The sequence below is a fragment of the Coregonus clupeaformis genome, chromosome 8, assembly GCF_020615455.1.
Source record: "Coregonus clupeaformis isolate EN_2021a chromosome 8, ASM2061545v1, whole genome shotgun sequence".
Classification (NCBI taxonomy): Eukaryota; Metazoa; Chordata; class Actinopteri; order Salmoniformes; family Salmonidae; genus Coregonus; species Coregonus clupeaformis.
Window position 1 is genome coordinate 66,189,803 of NC_059199.1, and position 23,250 is coordinate 66,213,052.

The following is a 23,250-nucleotide window of genomic DNA, read 5'->3' on the forward strand; positions in this document are numbered from 1 at the left end:
AGGTGCAGGTAAAATAGTCTCCAGTCTTTCAGCTCTCTTCTTCCCTAAACCCCAGCCTTACCTCCACCTCAGGAACCATTGCGCCCAAAACATGGCTTTAGTGTGGGTTATAGAACCAAATGAGCAAAAGATAGAAAACACACCTTTTATTTTGTGAATATGGTTGACTTAGATAAGAGTTTATTGCATTAGGGTTTCACTCTCCATTTACCACTATGTGCCTGAATGTCAGCCTTATTCCCTGATGTGTGGCTTACCACATATCAGGGGCTCACGGCCTCTGGGCCCCCCAACTTGAACAAAAATGATATATTTCTGGGGGGTTGGGGCAAAACACTCTTATCTAAGTTAACCATATTCACAAAATAAGATTCAAACCAATGAGCTTCTGTTCTCTATCGATGGAGCTAGCATGCCATTTTTTTCTATTCAAACAACCCATTTTAAATGATACGCATAATCAATAAGATCCGGTTTGGCCAATTGGTGGGCGTGGCTAACACACCTGAACACACCTAACATGATGGAGGATAGCAATAGTTTTGTTGAAGCTGAGAACTGAATGTATATGTTTAAAAATAACATTCTTAGAATGTTCTTTGAAGGTTACTAATGTTTTCTTGTGGTTTTTATGGAAAGTTTTCTTAATGTTATGAGAACATTACTTTAAATAGAACCATGAGGGAACCTGCAGAAAACGTTATGCTGAAGTACTGAAATTCTCAGAGAAGAACGTCGTTTCTTAACGTTCTCTGAACTATTTGAGAATAACTGTGCTGCTGGCGGGCCCGTGCGTAAAATCTTAAACGCCATATCTCATTACCCATTGCCCTGTTTTCCCAAACTCAAACTAACTATCAAATACTTTTAAATAATGCTGTCAAATAAAACAATGTACATCATTATTAAAATAAGCACTAGCCTAAGACAACAAACTTGAGCTGGTAGATTAGTCAGCCTCACTGGAGACATGTAGATTTGGCGTGCGCAATGGACATGCAGGACCAGCCCTAGCCTGCATAATACTACTACCATTAGTCTCATCTTTCTGTAGGCATGACATTTATTTCCCAACTCTCAATATTGAATGTTTTAGCACTGTTTGAACCGAAGTGTCTTTGAGATATAGGCTACATAGCGCGGGAAGCGCGTAATTGCCATTCGAAGTGGTTGCATATGGCTGTATAGAGGCAACATCCTATGCTGCAAAGTATTTTAAAACATAAAATGTACTTTTAGATTAATAAATTACATGACTAACTAGCAGGAAATTATATTTAGCGATCTAGCTAATGGGTTTTGAGTGTCCTCTTCCTCAAATGGTGAATTAGCCCCAAATAAATTAGCCTATAGATATTTGTACACAAAAAAATATGGAAACAAATTCATCTCTACTGCGCAAAATAAAGCTGCAATTCTGGAGCCTTATTTTGACTGTACAATTATAGCAACAATGCCTAATTGTCGACTCAAAATGTATGCCAATCACTGGCTTAAGTGTATTGTATGTATTTATCATAATTCCTGCGTGGACATGTTGGATTAAATGTAGGCCTATCTGAAACGTATTTATTGAATCAAGCCATCTCAATAGCACTGTGAAAGACTTTATAATATTATTCCCAATTTTTCTATTTTGTGGAGCCATGACAACATTTTGGTGGGACCAAATCGTGGGCTGGTGCCAACCACTGAAAATGTTAGTGGCACGGGAAAAGTTCGTCTGGAGCCCTCTTCTACTGTATTTAAATTGATAACATGGGTTTATGGTAGACCTGTCACAACATTGAATTTTGAAAGAGAAAGCATGTGCCATCCCACAGGATATAGGCCTATGGAGTTTGTATAATGCCTACGATTATTGGTATATCCAGAGGCCAAAAAGCTAAACAGATATCCAGAGACCAAAAAGCTAAATAGATAAACATATTTTCAATTTGCAGAAAGGGGAATTGCATCAAATGAAATGAATCATTTCCAATGATTTAAACCGCCCCTAAGGGCAGGGTGCCTCTTGTGTAAATTAATGCAGGAGTGCTGGGGGAGTTGACCAATCAAGTTCAAGTGAATACTTTTTTCATATCCACTTCTAAATCCACTGCCAAACATGTTCTGCAGCTGGTTGAGAAAGGGGTTAATGTGATTAATGAGGAATTTACATTTGTCCATCAGGTTTAAGGTCACCCTGTGACGTGAGCTGAACTCTCTTTTTAATACGGTAAAACTTTTTTGTTGTTGTTGAAAGAAACATTGAATATCTGGTCAAATCATATTGTAAAGGCAGGTGAACTGGTTCTGCTCTGGTGTTTTGCAGTGGAAAACTAAGCACATGGCGCATAACACATCATCAGCCCTGTTACCCATTAACGCAGTCTCACACTCAATTCGTGCAATAACATGCAAAAAGTAGATTTTGTCCCTTTTTGTGCATTTGAGGACACCTAACTGGCTTTGAACTCTGCCGCAAGACATTTGCATGTTATTGCGCAAATTGAGTGTGAGACTGCATTGAAATCACTGACCCAGTTGATTTTGCAATACATGTAGATCTTTTACAGCTCTGCTGTTTATCAATGGTCCTTTTCAGGGTACAACATTATCACCTAAATGCTCATTATGAAAGAGCTGTGAACTTAACTCTGATGGCTCTACCACAACTGTTCCTTTTATGTTAAAGCACCTCAGAACTTAATGCAGCCATTGTTTGAAATGTGTTCACATGTACACTACGAGGGTGTGGCATGCACAGGGGAGGACAAAGAGGTTGAACTCAGTCAAACAATGGAGCTGAATGTCAAGTGACTTTCTAGGCTCCTTTTCACCTCATTTAACACCTGGTTTACTTAACAACATGTACATCTCAATAGATGGTCCAGGTATGTGTGTGTGTGGCAGGGAGAAGGATTTGCTCTTTTGTTCTGTATTGCTCCTCAAGCTAGGAGGGAGGCCGATTACATCACAGGATTCCCATCAGACATTTTTAGTCATTTAACAGTGTCACGCCCTGGCTCTGGGGACTCTTTAAGGTTGAGCCAGGGTGTTCGTTTCTATGTTTAGTTTTCTAGGTTTCTGTTCTAGATCGTTGTATTTCTATGTTGGCCAGGGTGGTTCCCAATCAGAGGCAGCTGATTCTCGTTGTCTCTGATTGGGAACCATACTTAGGCAGCCTGTTGGCACTTTTGTATTGTGGGATCTTGATCCGTAAGGTTTGTGTTTAACCCTAGGACTTCACGTATCGTTTTGTTCGTGTGTACTCATTAAAAGAATGTACGCTTATCACGCTGCGCCTTGGTCCGTTGCTTACGATGATCGTGACAAACAGATGCTCTTATCCAGAGCGACTTACAGTTAGTGCATACATTTTCATACTGGCCCCCCGTGGGAAACAAACCCACAACCCTGGCGTTGCTAGCACCATGCTCTACCAACTGAGCTACACGGGAACCAACTCCTTGAATGCCCTACTCATTCAATGGAGGGCATAGTGTCTTTCCTTTCAATTAAGCCCTAGACAACCAGGTGTGGGGAGTTACTAATTTGTGACCTTAATTTATCAGTCAAGTATAAGAGAGGAGCTAGATAAAAAAAACCTGCAGGAACTTGTCCCTCCGTGGAATGAGTTTGACACGTGGCCTACTCCATTGAAGTTGTGTCTAAAAAACACTATTTTGCTAAAAATGTAGTTTTTTTACACTTTAGTGTGCTCAATTTACTGTATTTATACTTGGGATATTGTGTTTCAACAGTAATATTTCAAAAATAGCTGGAGGACCTGTATAAATATAAAGAGGAGGAGAACAACTGTGTAGCTCAAATGGTAGAGCATGGTGTTTGCCACGCCAGGGTTGTGGGTTCGTTTCCCACGGGGGGCCAGTATGAAACAAAAATGTATGCACTCACTTAACTGTAAGTTGCTCTGGATAAGAGCGTCTGCTGAAATGTAACTTATAAGCAAGTTATGGCAAATACAGGTTTCATCCAGAGGGTTCAACGTTCTCCTTTCTAATTAAACCATAGACTACCACCTGCTGAGTTTGACTACATTCAGAGTTAATATGTTTCTGAACACTTGTACATTAATGTGGATGCTTCCATGATTACGGATAATCATGAGTGAATCATGAATAATGGTGAGAAAGTTACACCCACCAAAATGCTGTTATTGGTAATGGTGAGAGGTTAGCATGTCTTGGGTTCATGATCTTTGTGCATCTGTAACTTTCTCACTCAGGTATATGGAACTAAATACTAAACTTTAGTCAAAATGTAATAAACTTAGTAAATGTGTCCTAGTAGCCTACTAGACACAATCAAATAGGGGGACTAGATACATGAATTGCATTCATTTCTAAATTGCATTCATGTAGCCTTATGTAAAAAACATTTGATATCAAATCCAAAATGCTAGAGTATAGAGCCAAATTAAATGTTTTAGCTTCACTGTCCAAATAAATATGTAGGGGAGTGTATATCCCAGACTTAGCCATATGCGGGTCATTAGCATGTCCATACCAGAACAATCAGTGTTGATGTGATGGTTCCTGTGGTGGAGATAAGGCTGGGGGTTAGGGAAGAGAGGAAGAAGAGAGGAAGAAGAGGGCAGATGAGAAGGGGAGGTGATGGGGCAGTGATAACAACTCAGTAGGCTGATTCCCATTCATTCCTTCATTCAATCCCACTATAGTGCATTAAAGAGCCATTGGAGATGATTTCAGCTGCCCATACATGGCTTGAATGGATGGAATTTGAATGGTTATCAATTGACAAGGGAACTAGATTCTGTTTAGTTGGTATAAGTAAAGGAAAACATACTCTTAGAAACAAGTTTGTGTGCCTTCACACACACAAAAACACACGTACCTCTTGAGGTTACCAGCATCATATATTTTAGCCAAATCCACTAATTTGAAGGGGTATCCACATACTTTTGTAAAGATAGATTAATTATGCTGTGGATGATGTATTAAACCACCCTGACACATCAAATATGCAGTCCTCCTTCTGAACAGAGCTACAGGACAGGAAGGAAACTGCTTAGGAATGTCATCATGAGGCTATTGGTGATTTTAAAACAGCTATTGAGTGTTTTATTCAATGGTCAGATCAACAATGGACATTTGTGGACAACAATGGACAGATCAACAACATTGAAGTGACTCCACAATACTGACCTAAATGACAGAGTGAAAAGAAGAACACAAATATACATTCTATAGGCACTGTAAATGCCAGCTGAAAGTACCAGTGGCCTGGCTCTGGCCCCATGTGAGAGCAGGTCCACTGGAGCCATGGCCCAGTGAGACACGGGTAGTGGCCACGTAGATGGAAACAGAGAAGTATGTTGTGTAAAACACTGGGGTAAGTCCTGTATGGAAATGGGCCATGGTGTCAGAGGAAGACAAATTGTCTAAGACTTCAGCCACCCAAGTCATAGACTGTTCTCTCTGCTACCGCAGAGCAAGCGGTACCGATGCACCAAGTCTGGAGACAACAGTACCACAACAGTACCACAACAGCTTCTACAACCAAACTATAAATAGCTTTAACTAACTATTCAACTAAATAGTTAGTTAAATAGTCAACCAATAGCTACCTGGAATATCTTTTGACTCATCACATACGCTGCTCTTACTGATTATTATCTATCCCGTTGCCTAGTCACTATAAATACATACAGTGCATTTGGAAACTATTCAGACCTTTTGACTTTTTCCACATTTTGTTACATTACAGCCTTATTCTAAAATGTATTAAATAGTATTTCCCCCTCATCAATTGACACACAATACCCCATAATGACAAAGCAAAAACAGGTTATATATCACATTTACATAAGTATTCGGACCCTTTACTCAGTGCTTTGTTGAAGCACCTTTGGCAGCGATTACAGCCTCGAGTCTTCTTGGGTATGACGCTACGAGCCTGGCACACCCGTATTTGGGGAGTTTCTCCCGTTCTTCTCTGCAGATCCTCTCAAGCTCTGTCAGATTGGATGGGGAGTGTTGCTGCACAGCCATTTTCAGGTCTCTCCACAGATGTTCGATCTGGTTCAAGTCCGGGCTCTGGCTCGGCCACTCAAGGACATTCAGAGACTTGTCCCGAAGCCACTCCTGCGTTGTCTTGGCTGTGTGCTCAGGGTCGTTGTCCTGTTGGAAGGTGAACCTTCGCCCCAGTCTGAGGTCCTGGGCGTTCTGAAGCAGGTTTTCATCAAGGATCTCTCTGTACTTTGCTATGTTCATCTTTCCCTCAATCATGACTAGTCTTCCAATCCCTGCCGCTGAAAAACATCCCCACAGCATGATGCTGCCACCACCATGCTTCACCCTCAGGATGGTGCCATGTTTCCTCCAGACGTGACGCTTGGCATTCATGCCAAAGAGTTCAATCTTGGTTTCATCAGACCAGATAATCTTGTTTCTCATGGTCTGAGAGTCTTTAGGTGCCTTTTGGCAAACTCCAAGCGGGCTGTCATGTGCCTTTTACTGAGGAGTGGCTTCCATCTGGCCACTCTACCATAAAGGCCTGATTGGTGGAGTGCTGCAGAGATGGTCCTTCTGGAAGATTCTCCCATCTCCACAGAGGAACTCTAGAGCTCTGTCAGAGTGACCATCAGGTTCTTGGTCACCTCCCTGACCAAGGCCCCTTCTCTCCCGGTTGCTCAGTTTGGCCTGGCGGCCAGCTCTAGGAAGAGTCTTGGTGTTTCCAATTGATTTGACTAGTAGCTTTCTGGGTTTTAAGAGGTAAAAACCTGATGGCAGTACTGCATATTGGCTGTTCAGTGGATGTGTGAGATTCAAAATGATTTCTTTACCCCTCTTATATGTGTGCACTCTTTGTAAATGTCTTGGAGAGCCTTTTGCTTTCTCCCTATAATCTTACCACTGACCTACATGACTCTCTCTATGGGTATTCTGACTTGCCCATGTGAGGGAGCTAAACAAGTCAACTACACTAAATGTTAAGACTGGCTCAATAAAACATCTTTAAAAGGACTGTAAAACAAATTGATTGACATTCAGCCTTCAGGATTTACATTTATATAACATGCCCACTGGTGGTTGCAAATTGCAGTGTGTCTTTATACTGCAATTTAACTGTGATAGTTTTTGTAAGAGCACATTTTGAAAAATTGATTTTACATGATTTTCTCTGTGTGCCTTCTAAAAACATGTATAGCCTAAATCAGTGGTACTCATTGCGCGGCCCGCAGGCCGAGCCCTTAATTTGCGGCTGATTTTCCTATTTTCCATTCATAATACATAACAATGAAACAATTTCAATTAAATGTGTTCAATGCAGGCCTGAATCACTTTATTGAATATATCTATTGTTCCCTGGACGGCAGATAGATGGCAGTATAGCGCAGCTGTTGAACAGAAAAGCCAAAATAGAACGTTTGCCGAAATAGAACGCAACAGCTCAGCGACACATATCAGTTTGCTACTAGGTAATTTTGCAGTCTGGTCGACATGGATCGATTTATTGTAAAAAATAAAATAAAAAAATAAATCTATTGACAATGAAAATGAGTAGGAAGAGCTGGAGAACAACGTGAATTTGTTGCAAGCAAGGGGAGAGAGGAGCCAGAGCTGGATGATCCACAGTGGATATTAAAGCTGGCTTTTTTAACTGACATCACCTCGGCCACCTGAAGACGGTGAGGTGAATCTCCAGCTCCAAGGGAAAGCTAAAACTCCGGGCAAAATGCTGCCTGTGATTACAGCATTTCAAATTAAAACCACCACGGTGTTCATACCTCACAAACAGTTTGTTCATTTACCAAAACTCAGAGCAGTCACCACATCCAACCCAGACATACTGCAACATTTTAGCTATGATGCATTTGTGCGTGTGTTGGAAGAGTTGAAGTTGTAGTCAATATTTCAGGATATCATGGCGTATCATGGAGTATCATGGAGTAAGTTTTTGAACTTCATTGAGAACCCCTTCCATGTGCCAGTGTCATCTCTGACCACAGTCATCACAGCCCTCTTTCCTGACCGTGCTGGAACAGAGAGTGAGATAGTGGAGCAGCAGGCAAATGACACATTGCAAGGTGAACTAAGATCAGGTGTTACCCATTTCTGGAGCCTTGTGTCAGACACAGGGTATCCACTTCTGAAGCAGTGTGTGCAAAAGGTGACATCATTTTTTGTCAGCACTTATTCATGTGAAGCAACATTTTCAACAATGAACACTGTGAAACAAAAACAGAGAAACAGACGGGCCAATGCACACCTTTAGAATGAATTCAGTCAAGGAGCAGGAGGGACATTTTCACTCATCCAACTACTGAGGTAACCCTTAATATGGGTCTTATACATGTGATGTAGCCTATTTGATGTGTGTATGTAGGCCTCCTTGGTAGAGCATGGCGCTTGCAACGCCAGGGTTGTGGGTTCGATTCCCACGGGGGCCAGTATGAAAAATGTATGCACTCACTAACTGTAAGTCGCTCTGGATAAGAGTGTCTGCTAAAATTACTAAAACATTTTAAAAAATGTACACCACCAGTCAAAAGTTTGGACACATCTACTCATTCAAGGGTTCTTCTTTATTTTTTACATTGTAGAATAATAGTGAAGACTATAAAACTATGACATAACACATATGGAATCATGTAGTAACCAAAAAAGTGTTAAACAAATCAGAATATATTTTATATTTGAGATTCTTCAAATAGCCACCCTTTGCCTTTACACAACATACTTTTCTGTTTCAATCTACGTGGCCACTACCCGTGTCTCACTGGGCCATGGCTCCGGTGGACCTGCTCTCACATGGGGCCAGAGCCAGGCCACTGGTACTTTCAGCTGGCATTTACAGTGCCTATAGAATGTCTACACCCCCCTTGGATTTCTTCACATTTTAATGTGTTACAAAGTGGCATTAAAATTGTCTTTTTTTTGGTCAACAATCTACACTAAATTCTCTGTAATGTCAAAGTGGCAGAAAAATGATATATATTTTTAAAAAGATGAACGAAAAATAAAACTCTAATACACCTTGATTAGATAAGTATTCAGCAATATTTGCCCATTATTCTTTTCTAAATTCTTCAAGCTCTGTCAAGGATCATGGCTAGACAGCAATTTTCAAGACCTGCCATAGATTTTGAAGCAGATTTTGGTCAAAACTGTAATACTCTGTAGAGCCACCTTTTGCAGCAATTACATTTAAGTCATTTAGCAGACGCTCTTATCCAGAGCGACTTACATACATTTTTTGTTTTGTTTTGTTTATACTGGCCCCCCGTGGGTAATGAACCCACAACCCTGGCATTGCAGGTGGGCGGCAGGTGGCTTAGTGGTTAAGAGCGTTGTGCCAATAACTGAAAGGTCGCTGGTTCTAATCCTGAGCCGACTAGGTGAAAAATCTGTCGATGTGCCCTTGAGCAAGGCACTTAACCCTAATTGCTCCTGTAAGTCGCTCTGGATAAGAGCGTCTGCTAAATATCTAAAATCTATTGCAAGCGCCATGCTCTACCAACTGAGCTACACGGTGCTACTTACAGCTGCAAGTCTCTTAGGGTATGTCTCAATAAGCTTGGCACATCTAGCCACTGGGATTTTTGCCCATTCTTCAAGGCAAAACTGCTCCAGTTCCTTCATGTTGGATGGGTTCCGCTGGTGTACAGAAATCTTTAAGTCATACCACAGATTCTCAATTGGATTGAGGTCTGGGCTTTGACTAGGCCATTCCAAGACATTTAAATGTTTCCCCTTAAACCACTCGAGTGTTGCTTTAGCAGTATGCTTAGGGTCATTGTCCTGCTGGAAGGTGAACCTCCATCCCACTCTCAAATCTCTGGAAGACTGAAACAGGTTTCCCTCAAGAATTTCCCTGTATTTAGCGCCATCCATCCATCCTTCAATTTTGACCATTTTCCCAGGCCATGCGATGAAAAACATCCCCACAGCATGGGGATGGTGTTCTCGGGGTGATGAAAGGTGTTGGGTTTGAGCCAGACATAGCGTTTTCCTTGATGGCCAAAAAGCTCAATTTTAGTCTCATCTGACCAGAGTACCTTCTTCCATATGTTTGGGGAGTCTCCCACATGGCTTTTGGCGAACATATTTTTTACATTTTAGTCATTTAGCAGACAGTCTTATCCAGAGCGACTTACAGTTAGTGAGTACATACATTATTTACTATTTATTTTTTCATACTGGCCCCCCATAGGAATCGAACCCACAACCCTGGCGTTGCAAAACCCACAACCCTGGCGTTACAAACACCATGCTCTACCAACTGAGCTACATCCCTGCCGGCCATTCCCTCCCCTACCCTGGACGACACTGGGCCAATTGTGGATTCGAACCAGGATCTCTAGTGGCACAGCTAGCGCTGCGATGCAGTGCCTTAGACCACTGCGCCACTCGGGAGGATAACATCAAACGTGTTTGCTTATTATTATCCACAACTTTGTCCCTGACCTGTTTGGAGAGCTCCTTGGTCTTCATGGTGCCGCTTGCTTGGTGGTGCCCCTTGCTTAGTGGTGTTGCCAGGTGGACTTTATTTAACTAATTATGTGACTTCTGAAGGTAATTGATTGCACCAGATCTTATTTAGGGGCTTCATAGCAAAGGGGGTGAATACAGTGGGGGGAAAAAGTATTTAGTCAGCCACCAATTGTGCAAGTTCTCCCACTTAAAAAGATGAGAGAGGCCTGTAATTTTCATCATAGGTACACGTCAACTATGACAGACAAAATGAGAAAAAGAAATCCAGAAAATCACATTGTAGGATTTTTAATGAATTTATTTGCAAATTATGGTGGAAAATAAGTATTTGGTCAATAACAAAAGTTTCTCAATACTTTGTTATATACCCTTTGTTGGCAATGACACAGGTCAAAGGTTTTCTGTAAGTCTTCACAAGGTTTTCACACACTGTTGCTGGTATTTTGGCCCATTCCTCCATGCAGATCTCCTCTAGAGCAGTGACGTTTTGGGGCTGTCGCTGGGCAACACGGACTTTCAACTCCCTCCAAAGATTTTCTATGGGGTTGAGATCTGGAGACTGGCTAGGCCACTCCTTCATTGCCCGGGCGGTGTGTTTGGGATCATTGTCATGCTGAAAGACCCAGCCACGTTTCATCTTCAATGCCCTTGCTGATGGAAGGAGGTTTTCACTCAAAATTTCACAATACATGGCCCCATTCATTCTTTCCTTTACACGGATCAGTCGTCCTGGTCCCTTTGCAGAAAAACAGCCCCAAAGCATGATGTTTCCACCCCCATGCTTCACAGTAGGTATGGTGTTCTTTCGATGCAACTCAGCATTCTTTGTCCTCCAAACACGACGAGTTGAGTTTTTACCAAAAAGTTCTATTTTGGTTTCATCTGACCATATGACATTCTCCCAATCCTCTTCTGGATCATCCAAATGCACTCTAGCAAACTTCAGACGGGCCTGGACATGTACTGGCTTAAGCAGGAGGACACGTCTGGCACTGCAGGATTTGAGTCCCTGGCGGCGTAGTGTGTTACTGATGGTAGGCTTTGTTACTTTGGTCCCAGCTCTCTGCAGGTCATTCACTAGGTCCCCACGTGTGGTTCTGGGATTTTTGCTCACCGTTCTTGTGTTCATTTTGACCCCACAGGGTGAGATCTTGCGTGGAGCCCCAGATCGAGGGAGATTATCAGTGGTCTTGTATGTCTTCCATTTCCTAATAATTGCTCCCACAGTTGATTTCTTCAAACCAAGCTGCTTACCTATTGCAGATTCAGTCTTCCCAGCCTGGTGCAGGTCTACAATTTTGTTTCTGGTGTCCTTTGACAGCTGAATGTGATTTTCTGGATTTTTTTCCCTCAATTTGTCTGTCATAGTTGACGTGTACCTATGATGAAAATTACAGGCCTCTCTCATCTTTTTAAGTGGGAGAACTTGCACAATTGGTGGCTGACTAAATACTTTTTCCCCCCACTGTACATATGCATGCACCACTTTTCCGTTATTTATTTTATAGAATTTCTTATTATTATTTTTTTCATTTCACTTCACCAATTTGAAATATTTTGTGTATGTCCATTACATGAAATACAACAATATAGGAAAAACGCCAAGGGGGATGAATACTTTTGCAAGGTACTGTATACATGTTATTCTGTATATTTGTATTCTTCTTTTCACTCTGTCATTTAGGTCATTATTGTGGAGTCACTAAAAATCAAACCAAATTGTATTGGTCACATACACATATTTAGCAGAAGTTATTGCTGGTGTAGCGAAATACAATGTTGTTGATCTGTCCTCAGTGTTCTCCCATCACAGCCGTTTTACTCTGTAGCTGTTTTGAAATCACCAATAGCCTCAATATTGGCAGGCCAGGCATATAGCCAATATGCTGTGATAATGTAGGCCTATTCGGCCTGCCTACTGCACAAACCTCATTCCTATAGAACTTTTTATTAGGTTAGTTTACATTTTTATCTGAGTGGTAGATCTTGGCTTGCTTTTTGACTGCAAAAGTGATCTTTACTCAGAAAAGTTTGGTGACCACTTGTGTAGATGAAGGGAGGAGACAGGTTAAAGGAGGATTTTTAAGTCTTGAGATAATTGAAACATGTATTGTGTATGTGTGCCATTCAGAGGGTGAATGGGCAAGACAAGATATTTAAGTGCCTTTGAACAGGGTATGGTAGTAGGTGCCAGGCACACTGGTTTGTGTAAAGAACTGCAACAGTGCTTGGTTTTTCACGCTCAACAGTTTCATGTGTGTATCAAGAATGCTCCATCATCCAAAGGACATCCAGCCAACTTGACATAACTGTGGGAAGAATTGGAGTCGAGGGAGGGAGGGAGGGAGGGAGGGCGGGGAGGGAGGGAGAGGGGAGGAAGGGGGAGGGAGAGGAGAGGGCGGGGAGGAGAGGGAGGAGAGGGAGGGGGTGTTGATAGGACAGTTGAAAGGTGAAAACGACTCCAATTGCTCACTATGCTGATTCCCATTCATTCATTCAATCCCACTAAAGGCCATTATAGAATCATTGGAGACAATTGAATCTCTAACTACGTGGCTTGAATGAATTTAATGTGAATGCTTATCAACTGATAAGATCGCTAGATACCATTTTCTGTTGGTATATGAGTAACGGCAAAAGCACTTTAAGAAATGATTTCATTTCATATTTATCCAGCATATCTAGAAGAGACATGGGTGCATGATAATAATAATAATAATAATAATATGCCATTTAGCAGACGCTTTTATCCAAAGCGACTTACAGTCATGCGTGCATACATTTTTTTGTGTATGGGTGGTCCCGGGGATCGAACCCACTACCTTGGCGTTATAAGCGCCGTGCTCTACCAGCTGAGCTACAGAGGACCACATGATTAGACTTGATCGACTAACCCGGTGCAAGTGGGTCTCCCGTGCGTATTTTCTAAACCCATGGAATTATAATGATTAGTATACATATTTCAAATTCTATGCAAACCTCAAGTGACAGCTGGATAAGGGGTGTGCTATCTTTGGAAATGTACTCAACAAGAATGAAATAAAAAATCAGAGCAAATGCCATTCAAACCACGGGCTACACTTGAAACTAATAATAATAATAAACCACTACCGCCAGACAACCGTCCTCAGGATCATCCTTATTGCAAAGGGGGTTTTGGTGTTGGCACACAGGATGGACTCTCAGAGGACTCATGGCCTTGCGCATGTCAGTGGCTTTGACTTTGGCGCCAAAAGATGGAGCCTTGGCTGGGCCGTTGCTACCAAAGACAGGCCACTGTTGTAGACTGGGGTTCTCCTCTGAGTTGTGTCCTATGGTAACCTAGGCACCCGATCCCCCAAAAGGTGTTGTCTCTCAGAAGAATCCTATATGGATACCTGAAAAGAGTTCGCAGCTAGTTGAACTTACAATATTTCTAACTACACAGACATGTTGAAAGGCTCTGAGAATACTTAAATGGCTTTCCTATACAGGCCATGGCCTATCAGTGCACTTTTTTATTCACATTTATTATTATGTTTTATTGGCCTATTAATGTTATTACATGTAGACCGTACTTGGCAGATAAAAGATGAATTGCAGCACACAGCACATACAAGTAATTTGAACAAAAACAAACAATAAAACAATCAGTAAGTGAGTCAGTCAGTCAGGATGGGAGCGGAAGGATAAAGTTGAAACATCAGATGGTATTTAGATGGTATTGAGAGCTGAGAAGAGATGGTATTGATTTATAGGATCACCCCACGACAGTAAACCTGTTAATTAAGCTAAATAAAGAGAACTACTCACGCTGCCCAACTAATCCTTGTTGAGAAGTTTGGAAAAATCTTATATTTTGCATTTGAGTGGACGTTTTCCGATAAAAGCTCCAGTTTTAAGTGTAGTCCGTGGTTTGAATGGTATTTGCTCAGATTCTTAATTGCATTATTTTTGAGTACATTTCCAAAGATAGCCTCCTCTTATCCAGCTTTCACTTGAGGTTTGCATAGAATTTGAAATATGTATACTAATAATTATAATTCCATGGGTTTAGGCCTTTGTGATATTTTATTAAAATCAAACCAAAATAAATAGTCTCATAATAGGTGTTTTTGCACACAATCCATGTTGTTTTCTACAGACGTGAATCATTTGTTTTAACTGTTGAGTTTATGTACCCTAGGCCTATGCCAAATTATTGACAATTCCACTATAATAAATATTTGATAAAGGAGTTGGGGAAGGTGGAGAAAATACTCACTGGACACTAACTTGCGCGGGGTTAGTCAATGAAGTCTAGTCATGCACCCATGTCTCTTCTAGATTTGCTGGATAAATGATAAATGAAATCGTTTAATATAATATTTAGCAGACGCTTTTATCCAAAGCGATTTACAGTCATGTGTGCATACATTTTTACATATGGGTGGCGTTACAAGCGCCATGCTCTACCAATTGAGCATGGCCTTTTTTTGTTGTTGTCATTTAGCAGACGCTCTTATCCAGATTCGTGGGAATCGAACACACAACCCTGACAAACGCCATGCTCTACCAACTGAGCTACATCCCTGCCGGCCATTCCCTCCCCTACCCTGGACGACGCTTGGCCAATTGTGCGCCGTCCCATGGGTCTCCCGGTCACGGCCGGCTACGACAGAGCCTGGATTCGAACCAGGATCTCTAGTGGCACAGCTAGCACTGTGATGCAGTGCCTTAGACCACTGCGCCACTCGGGAGGCTTCACTCATATACGAACACCAAACGGAATCTAGCTCTCTTATTAGTCGATAAGCATTCACATTAAATTCATTCAAGCCACGTAGTTACAGATTAAATCGTCCCCAATGATTCTATAGTAGCATTTAGTGGGATTGAATGGATGAATGAATGAATGGTAATCAGCATAGCGAGCAATTGGAGTCGTTTTCACCTTTCAACTGGCCTATCAACACCCCCTCCTCCCCTCCCCGCCCTCTTCTTCCTCTCTTTACTTATCCATTTACCAATACATGCCTGCATGTCAGCCATACTCCACATAGGCTAAGGTTACAGTATCCTACCACTAGAAGAGCTGTTTTGTTGGGTGGTGTTTTTATAAATGATTTAACACTTTAGAATAGGCTACCTTTATGCATAAGCAATATTAAACTGTATATAGGCTAAACAATGTACATAGGCTGATAAAACATGAGTATTTTGTTATTTCTAAGCATTTACAGTGCTTTCAGAAAGTATTCATACCCCTTGACTTATTCTACATTTTGTTGTGTTACAGCCTGAATTCAAAATGTATTAAATATATTTTTTTCTCAACCATCTACACACAATACCCCAAAATGACAAAGTGAAAACATGTTTTTAGACATTTTAGCAAATGTATTAAAGAAATACAGAAATATCTCATTTACATAAGTATTCACACCCCTGATTCAATATTTTGTAGAAGCACCTTTGGCAGTGATTACAGTTGTGAGTCTTTCTGGATAAGTCTCTAAGAGCTTTCCACACCTGGATTGTGCAACATTTGCCCATTATTATTTTCAAAATTATTCAAGCTCCGTCAAATTGGTTGTTGATCATTGCTAGACAATCGTTTTCTAACAGGAGCAAGGCCATGAGGCCTCTGGGAGTCCATCCTGTGTGCCTACCCCAAAATCCCCTTTGCAATCAGGATGATCCTGAGGACAGTTGCTTGACCAGGCTCATCTGAGAAGGCTTACAATGTCCAGACCTGTCCCATAGTGCTGTGCAGCAGGTGGAGGCCAGTGTTGTGTCCTCGTTCCTTTCCTGGAAGCTGCTGAGGGATAGTCTCGATCAGGGATTGAGCCAGTCCAAGAGGCCCAAACTGAAGCAGCAGCAACAGAGGAAGAGGCCCACTGGTACGTCAAATAACGTGTCTGGCAGCAGGGGGCAGAGGAGAGCAGCCAGTAGCCCACACAGCCAGAACGAGGATGGAGCGTAGTCACAGATATCAAAGATGATCTATTATATTGATAAGACGGTTGAGTGATCACTCTAATAATGGAAATACATGTCTTCAAAGATGGAAGGCAGGCGAGAGGAGGCGAGATCAGATGGGACCATTCTAGCCAATGAGAGGGCAGATATGCGTGTGAACGCCAATATAAAGTTGTTTTTTCAAAATTGATGAAATACCACATGCATAACCACATTTGTAACAACCTAAACATTACGAAACGATTAAATAAGCCTCACATAGCAAATTAGCAATTACATTTTTTGTTGACCAAACTCGACACTCTCATTGACCTCCACACAGAAACGTAAACACCTGAAACAGCTTTTCCTGCAACCTAAAGCCATAATCATTATTAATCTGGGTAAAAGATTGAAATGAATGTGAGTCTTATTCATACATTTTGTTATTGCTTGCTTTTCTAAAGTCTACCAACCTTGCCAGCAGGCATGCCAGCTAAGATAATTAATCAAATCAAAATCACATTTTATTTGTCACATGCTTCCTAAACAAGAGGTGTAGACTAACAGGTGGTTACTTGCGGGCCCTTCCCAACAATGCAGAGAGAAGGATAGAGACATTATAGAAAATAATAACACAAGGAATAAATACACAACAATAACGTGGCTATATACACAGGGTACCAGTACCGAGTTAATATGCAGGTGTACGAGGTAATTGAGATAGATATGTACATAAAGGAAGGGATAAAGTGTTTAGGCAACAGGATAGATAATAAACAGTAGCAGCAGTGTATGTAATGAGTCAAAATGTCTGGTTCATTTCATTCCGATCTCCTCTGCATTATTGTGGCCATTTGCTACAGCCTGTCGACTATGCCTCTGCCTATCCCTGTTCTCTCCTCTCCGCACAGGCTACACAGACGCCTCACACCGCGTGGCTGCTGCCTCTCTAACCTGGTGGTCCCTGCACGCACCCCACACCTGGAGTTCCAGGTCTCAGGCAGCCTCTGGAACTGCCGTTCTGCTGCCAACAAAGCTGACTTCATCCCAGCCTATGCTAACCTCCATTCCCTCGACTTCCTGGCGCTGACGGAAACATGGATTACCACTGAAAACACTGCTACTCCTACTGCTCTCTCCTCGTCTGACCATGTGTTCTCGCATACCCCGAGAGCATCTGGTCAGAGGGGTGGTGGCACAGGAATCCTCATCTCTCCCAAGTGGACATTCTCAATTTTTCCCCTAACCCATCTGTCTATCTCCTCATTTGAATTCCATGCTGTCACAGTCACTTGCCCATTTAAGCTTAATATCCTTGTCATCTATCGCCCTCCAGGTTCCCTTGGAGAGTTCATCAATGAGCTTGACGCCTTGATGAGCTCCTTTCCTGAGGATGGCTCACCCCTCACAGTTCTGGGGGATTTCAACCTCCCTACGTCTACATTTGACTAATTTCTCTCTGCCTCCTTCTTTCCACTCCTCTCCTCTTTTGACCTCACCCTCTCACCGTCCCCCCCTACTCACAAGGCAGGCAATACGCTTGACCTCATCTTTACTAGATGCTGCTCTTCTACTAATCTCACTGCAACTCCCCTCCATGTCTCCGACCACTACTTTGTGTCCTTTTCTCTCTCGCTCTCCTCCAACACTACTCACTCTGCCCCTACACAGATGGTAATGCGCCGCCGCAACCTTCGCTCTCTCTCTCCCACTACTCTCTCCTCTTCCATCCTATCATCTCTTCCCTCTGCTCAATCCTTCTCCCTCCAATCTCCTGATTCTGCCTCCTCAACCCTCCTCTCCTCCCTTTCTGCATCCTTTGACTCTCTGTGTCCCCTATCCTCCCGGCCGGCTCGGTCCACCCCTCCAGCCCCGTGGCTTGATGACTCATTGCGAGCTCACAGAACAGAGCTCCGGGCAGCGGAGCGGAAATGGAAGAAAACTAAACTCCCTGCCGACCTGGCATCTTTTCACTCCCTCCTCTCTACATTTTCTTCATCTGTTTCTGCTGCTAAGGCCACTTTCTACCACTCTAAATTCCAAGCATCTGCCTCTAACCCTAGGAAGCTCTTTGCCACATTCTCCTCCCTGCTGAATCCCCCCTCTCTCTGTGGATGACTTTGTCAACCACTTTGAAAAGAAGGTTGACGACATCCGATCCTCGTTTGTTAAGTCTAATGACACTGCTGGTCCTACTCACACTGCCCTACCCTATGCTTTGACTTCATTCTCCCCTCTCTCTCCAGATAAAATCCTGCGACTTGTGACTGCAGGCCGCCCAACAACCTGCCCGCTTGACCCCATCCCCTCCTCTCTTCTCCAGACCATCTCCGGTGACCTTCTCCCCTACCTCACCTCGCTGATCAACTCATCCTTGACCGCTGGCTATGTCCCTTCCGTCTTCAAGAGAGCGAGAGTTGCACCCCTTCTCAAAAAAACCAACACTCGATCCCACTGATGTCAACAACTACAGACCAGTATCCCTTCTTTCTTTTCTTTCCAAAACTATTGAGCGTGCCGTCTTTAGCCAACTCTCTTGCTATCTCTCTCAGAATGACCTTCTTGATCCAAACCAGTCAGGTTTCAGGACTGGTCATTCAACTGAGACTGCTCTTCTCTGTGTCACGGAGGCTCTCCGCACTGCTAAAGCTAACTCTCTCTCCTCTGCTCTTGTCCTTCTAGACCTGTCTGCTGCCTTTGATACTGTGAACCATCAGATCCTCCTCTCCACCCTCTCCGAGCTGGGCATCTCCGGCGCGGCTCACTCCTGGATTGCGTCCTACCTGACCGGTCGCTCCTACCAAGTGGCGTGGCGAGAAGCTGTCTCCGCACCACGTGCTCTCACCACTGGTGTCCCCCAGGGCTCAGTTCTAGGCCCTCTCCTATTCTCCCTATACACCAAGTCACTTGGCTCTGTCATATCCTCACATGGCCTCTCCTATCATTGCTACGCTGACGATACACAACTAATCTTCTCCTTTCCCCCTTCTGATAACCAGGTGGCGAATCGCATCTCTGCATGTCTGGCAGACATATCAGTATGGATGACGGATCACCACCTCAAGCTGAACCCTGGCAAGACGGAGCTGCTCTTCCTCCCGGGGAAGGACTGCCCGTTCCATGATCTCGCCATCACGGTTGACAACTCCGTTGTGTCCTCCTCCCAGAGTGCGAAGAGCCTTGGCGTGACCCTGGACAACACCCTGTCATTCTCCGCTAACATCAAGGCGGTGACCCGATCCTGCAGGTTCATGCTCTACAACATTCGGAGAGTACGACCCTGCCTTACACAGGAAGCGGCACAGGTCCTAATCCAGGCACTTGTCATCTCCCGTCTGGAATACTGCAACTCGCTGTTGGCTGGGCTCCCTGCCTGTGCCATTAAACCCCTACAACTCATCCAGAATGCCGCAGCCCGTCTGGTGTTCAACCTTCCCAAGTTCTCTCACGTCACCCCCCCTCCTCCGCACACTCCACTGGCTTCCAGTTGAAGCTCGCATCCGTTACAAGACCATGGTGCTTGCCTATGGAGCAGTGAGGGGAACGGCACCTCCGTACCTTCAGGCTCTGATCAGTCCCTACACCCAAACGAGGGCATTGCGTTCATCCACCTCTGGCCTGCTGGCTCCCTTCCTCTGCGGAAGCATAGCTCCCGCTCAGCCCAGTCAAAACTGTTCGCTGCTCTGGCACCCCAATGGTGGAACAAGCTCCCTCACGACGCCAGGACAGCGGAGTCACTCACCACCTTCCGGAGACATTTGAAACCCCACCTCTTTAAGGAATACCTGGGATAGGATAAAGTAATCCCCCCCCCCAAAAAAAAATATATATATATATATTGTAAAGTGGTTATCCCACTGGCTATAGGGTGAATGCACCAATTTGTAAGTCGCTCTGGATAAGAGCGTCTGCTAAATGACGCAAATGTGCCCTTGAGCAAGGCACTTAACCCTAATTGCTCCTGTAAGTCGCTCTGGATAAGAGCGTCTGCTAAATGACTAAAATGTAAAATGTAAATGTAAAAGAGTTAGTGCAAAAAGGTTCAAAGCAGATTGTAATGAATACTCGGACAGAGTGGTAAGATCCAATCGCAGAATAGCGATGCTTTATTAGAGTACAGACAAGGGAATAGTTTAATCGTGGTCGGGCGGGCTGTGGTCAAAACCGGGCCAGGCAGAGACAGGCAGAGGTACCAAGGGAGCGGGCTTAGTCGTAGTCGAGGTCACAGACACAGGATCAGAGGACGGTAATCACTGGGGTAGACAAGCAGAGGATTAAGCAATACGGGAAGTCAAACAACAAGGCACAGGTCGGATACACGGGTAATCAAAAACAACAAACTCTCTCTCTCTCTCGGAACAAAACGCTTAGCAAGTCACAATGGAACAATACCTCGCACCGACTGAACTTCTGAGCACACCTTATATCCTACACTAATTACTGACAGGTGTGCTCAGAACTCAGGTGAACCAGATCGAGTCTGATGACTCCCCCTCTCTGTAGATCGGGGAAGTGTCAGACTCTGCCTAGACCCAGCCAACCCCCGATCCCTTACAGTATCCCCCTCCCCAGGGCGGCTCCTGACGGCCTTCTACCTCTACCGGGTGGTCTTCCTCTGGGTCGGGGTCCTGGATGATCTGGGTGTTCAGCGTGGAAAGTGGCCTTGAGAGCGGGATCCAGTATGTCCTTAGCAGGGACCCAGGACCGTTCCTCAGGTCCATATGCCTCCCAGTCCACGAGATATTCGATGCCCCCTCGTCTCCGTCTTGACTCCAGTATCTCGTGGACTGTATAGGTGGTGTCCTGTTCATCCTCCAAAGGTGGTGTAGTAGGTTGTTGAGCGATTGGGGGGTACATCGGGCTATAGTGGACAGGTTTCAATAGGGAGACGTGGAACGTAGGGTTTATCCTGTAGTGTCGAGGGAGTAACAGACGGTAGGTGACAGGGTTAATACGTCTCTGTACCTTGAAAGGACCGATGTACCTGGGTTGGAGCTTCTTGCAGCTCCGTCGGAACCGCAGGTCTCGGGTAGACAGCCACACTCGTTGCCCGGGTTGATAAGTGGGAGTAGGTCTCCGGCGTCGGTCGGCGTAGGTCTTTTGCTGTTGTGAGGCTTGACTGAGATGTTGATGGGCCGTCTCCCAGACCTGCGCACTCCGACGGAACCACTCGTCCACAGCCGGTACCATCCCTGATGCGGTATCCCACGGGAACAGAGGTGGTTGATACCCTAGAACACACTGGAAGGGCGTTAGGCGTAGGGAGGTGTGAATGAGTGAGTTCTGAGCATACTCTACCCAAGGAAGGAATCGGCTCCACTCTTGCGGCTGCCGCGAACATTGTTGCCGTAGATATTTCCCAATTTCCTGGTTGAGCCGTTCTGTCTGCCCATTGGCCTGGGGATGATATCCGGAGGTTAGGCTAACCGAGATGCCCAAGCGTTCGCAGAAGGCCTTCCATACCCGGGATACAAACTGGGGTCCCCGGTCGGAAACAATATCCTCCGGGACACCAAACTGCCGGAACACCTGGGTAAACATAGTCTCAGCCATCTGAGTGGCGTTAGGCAAACGGGTCATGGGTACTAACCGGCACATCTTGGAGAAACGATCGATGACCACGAGAATTACAGTATGGCCCTCTGATTCTGGGAAGTCGGTAACAAAGTCCATAGCAATGTGCGACCAGGGTCGTTGAGGAGTTGGCAATGGCATCAGCTTACCCTCCGGTAGTGCACGAGGTACCTTGGACTGAGCACATACTGGACAGGATAAGACATAGTCTCTGACGTCATCTGTGAGGGAATCCCACCAGTATTTTCGGCTGATGAGTCGTGCAGTTCGAGTGATTCCGGGATGACTAGATCCCAGCGACGTGTGGCACCATTCCATCAGTTGAGGTCGAAGTGGAGCTGGTACAAACACCTTTGACTCCGGGGTTTCTGGAGGGGCTGGTTCCGATTGTAGGCTCTCCTGAATAGTGTCATCGATAGCCCACCTCACAGGACCAGCACGGCAACTCCTGGGGAGGATAGGTTCTGGTTCCACGGGTCTTTCCGCGCGCTCGAACCGTCGGGAAAGCGCGTCCGCCTTACCATTCTTGGACCCGGGGATATAAGAGACAGTGAATCGGAACCGGTTGAAGAATAAAGACCACCTTGCCTGTCAGGAGTTCAGTCGTTTAGCACTGTGAAGATACTCCAGGTTGCGGTGGTCCGTGAGCACTTGGAACGGATGCTCTGCTCCCTCCAACCAATGTCTCCACTCCTCCAGTGCTAACTTCACCGCCAGTAGTTCACGATTACCCACGTCGTAGTTCTGCTCGGCCGAATTCAGTTTCCTTGAAAAGAAAGCACAGGGTCGTGATTTAGGCGGCTCACCTTGGCGTTGGGATAACACGGCTCCCACTCCAACCTCCGAGGCGTCCACTTCCACGATAAACGGCAAGGTAGGGTCCGGCTGACATAAAATAGGAGCGGTGGTAAAGCGTTGCTTCAACGTTTCAAACGCACGCACTGCCCCCCTCCGTCCAGTTCAGACCGCGACCCTTGTAGCTGGTCATCGCCGACAGAGGAGCGGCGGTGGTGCTGAAATTACGCACGAACCGTCTATAGTAATTGGCAAACCCCAAGAATCTCTGGAGCTCTTTCACCGTCTGGGGTTGAGGCCAATCTTGTACCGCTTGTACCTTGGATTCATCCAGTTCAACCCCGTCGGGAGTGAGTATGGCCCCAAGGAAGGAAATCGTGGTGACATGGAATTCACTCTTTTCTGCCTTCACGAACAGAGAGTGGTGTAGGAGCCGATGCAGAACCTGTCGTACATGGGACACATGTTCACTCAGAGAGTTAGAATAGATTAGGAT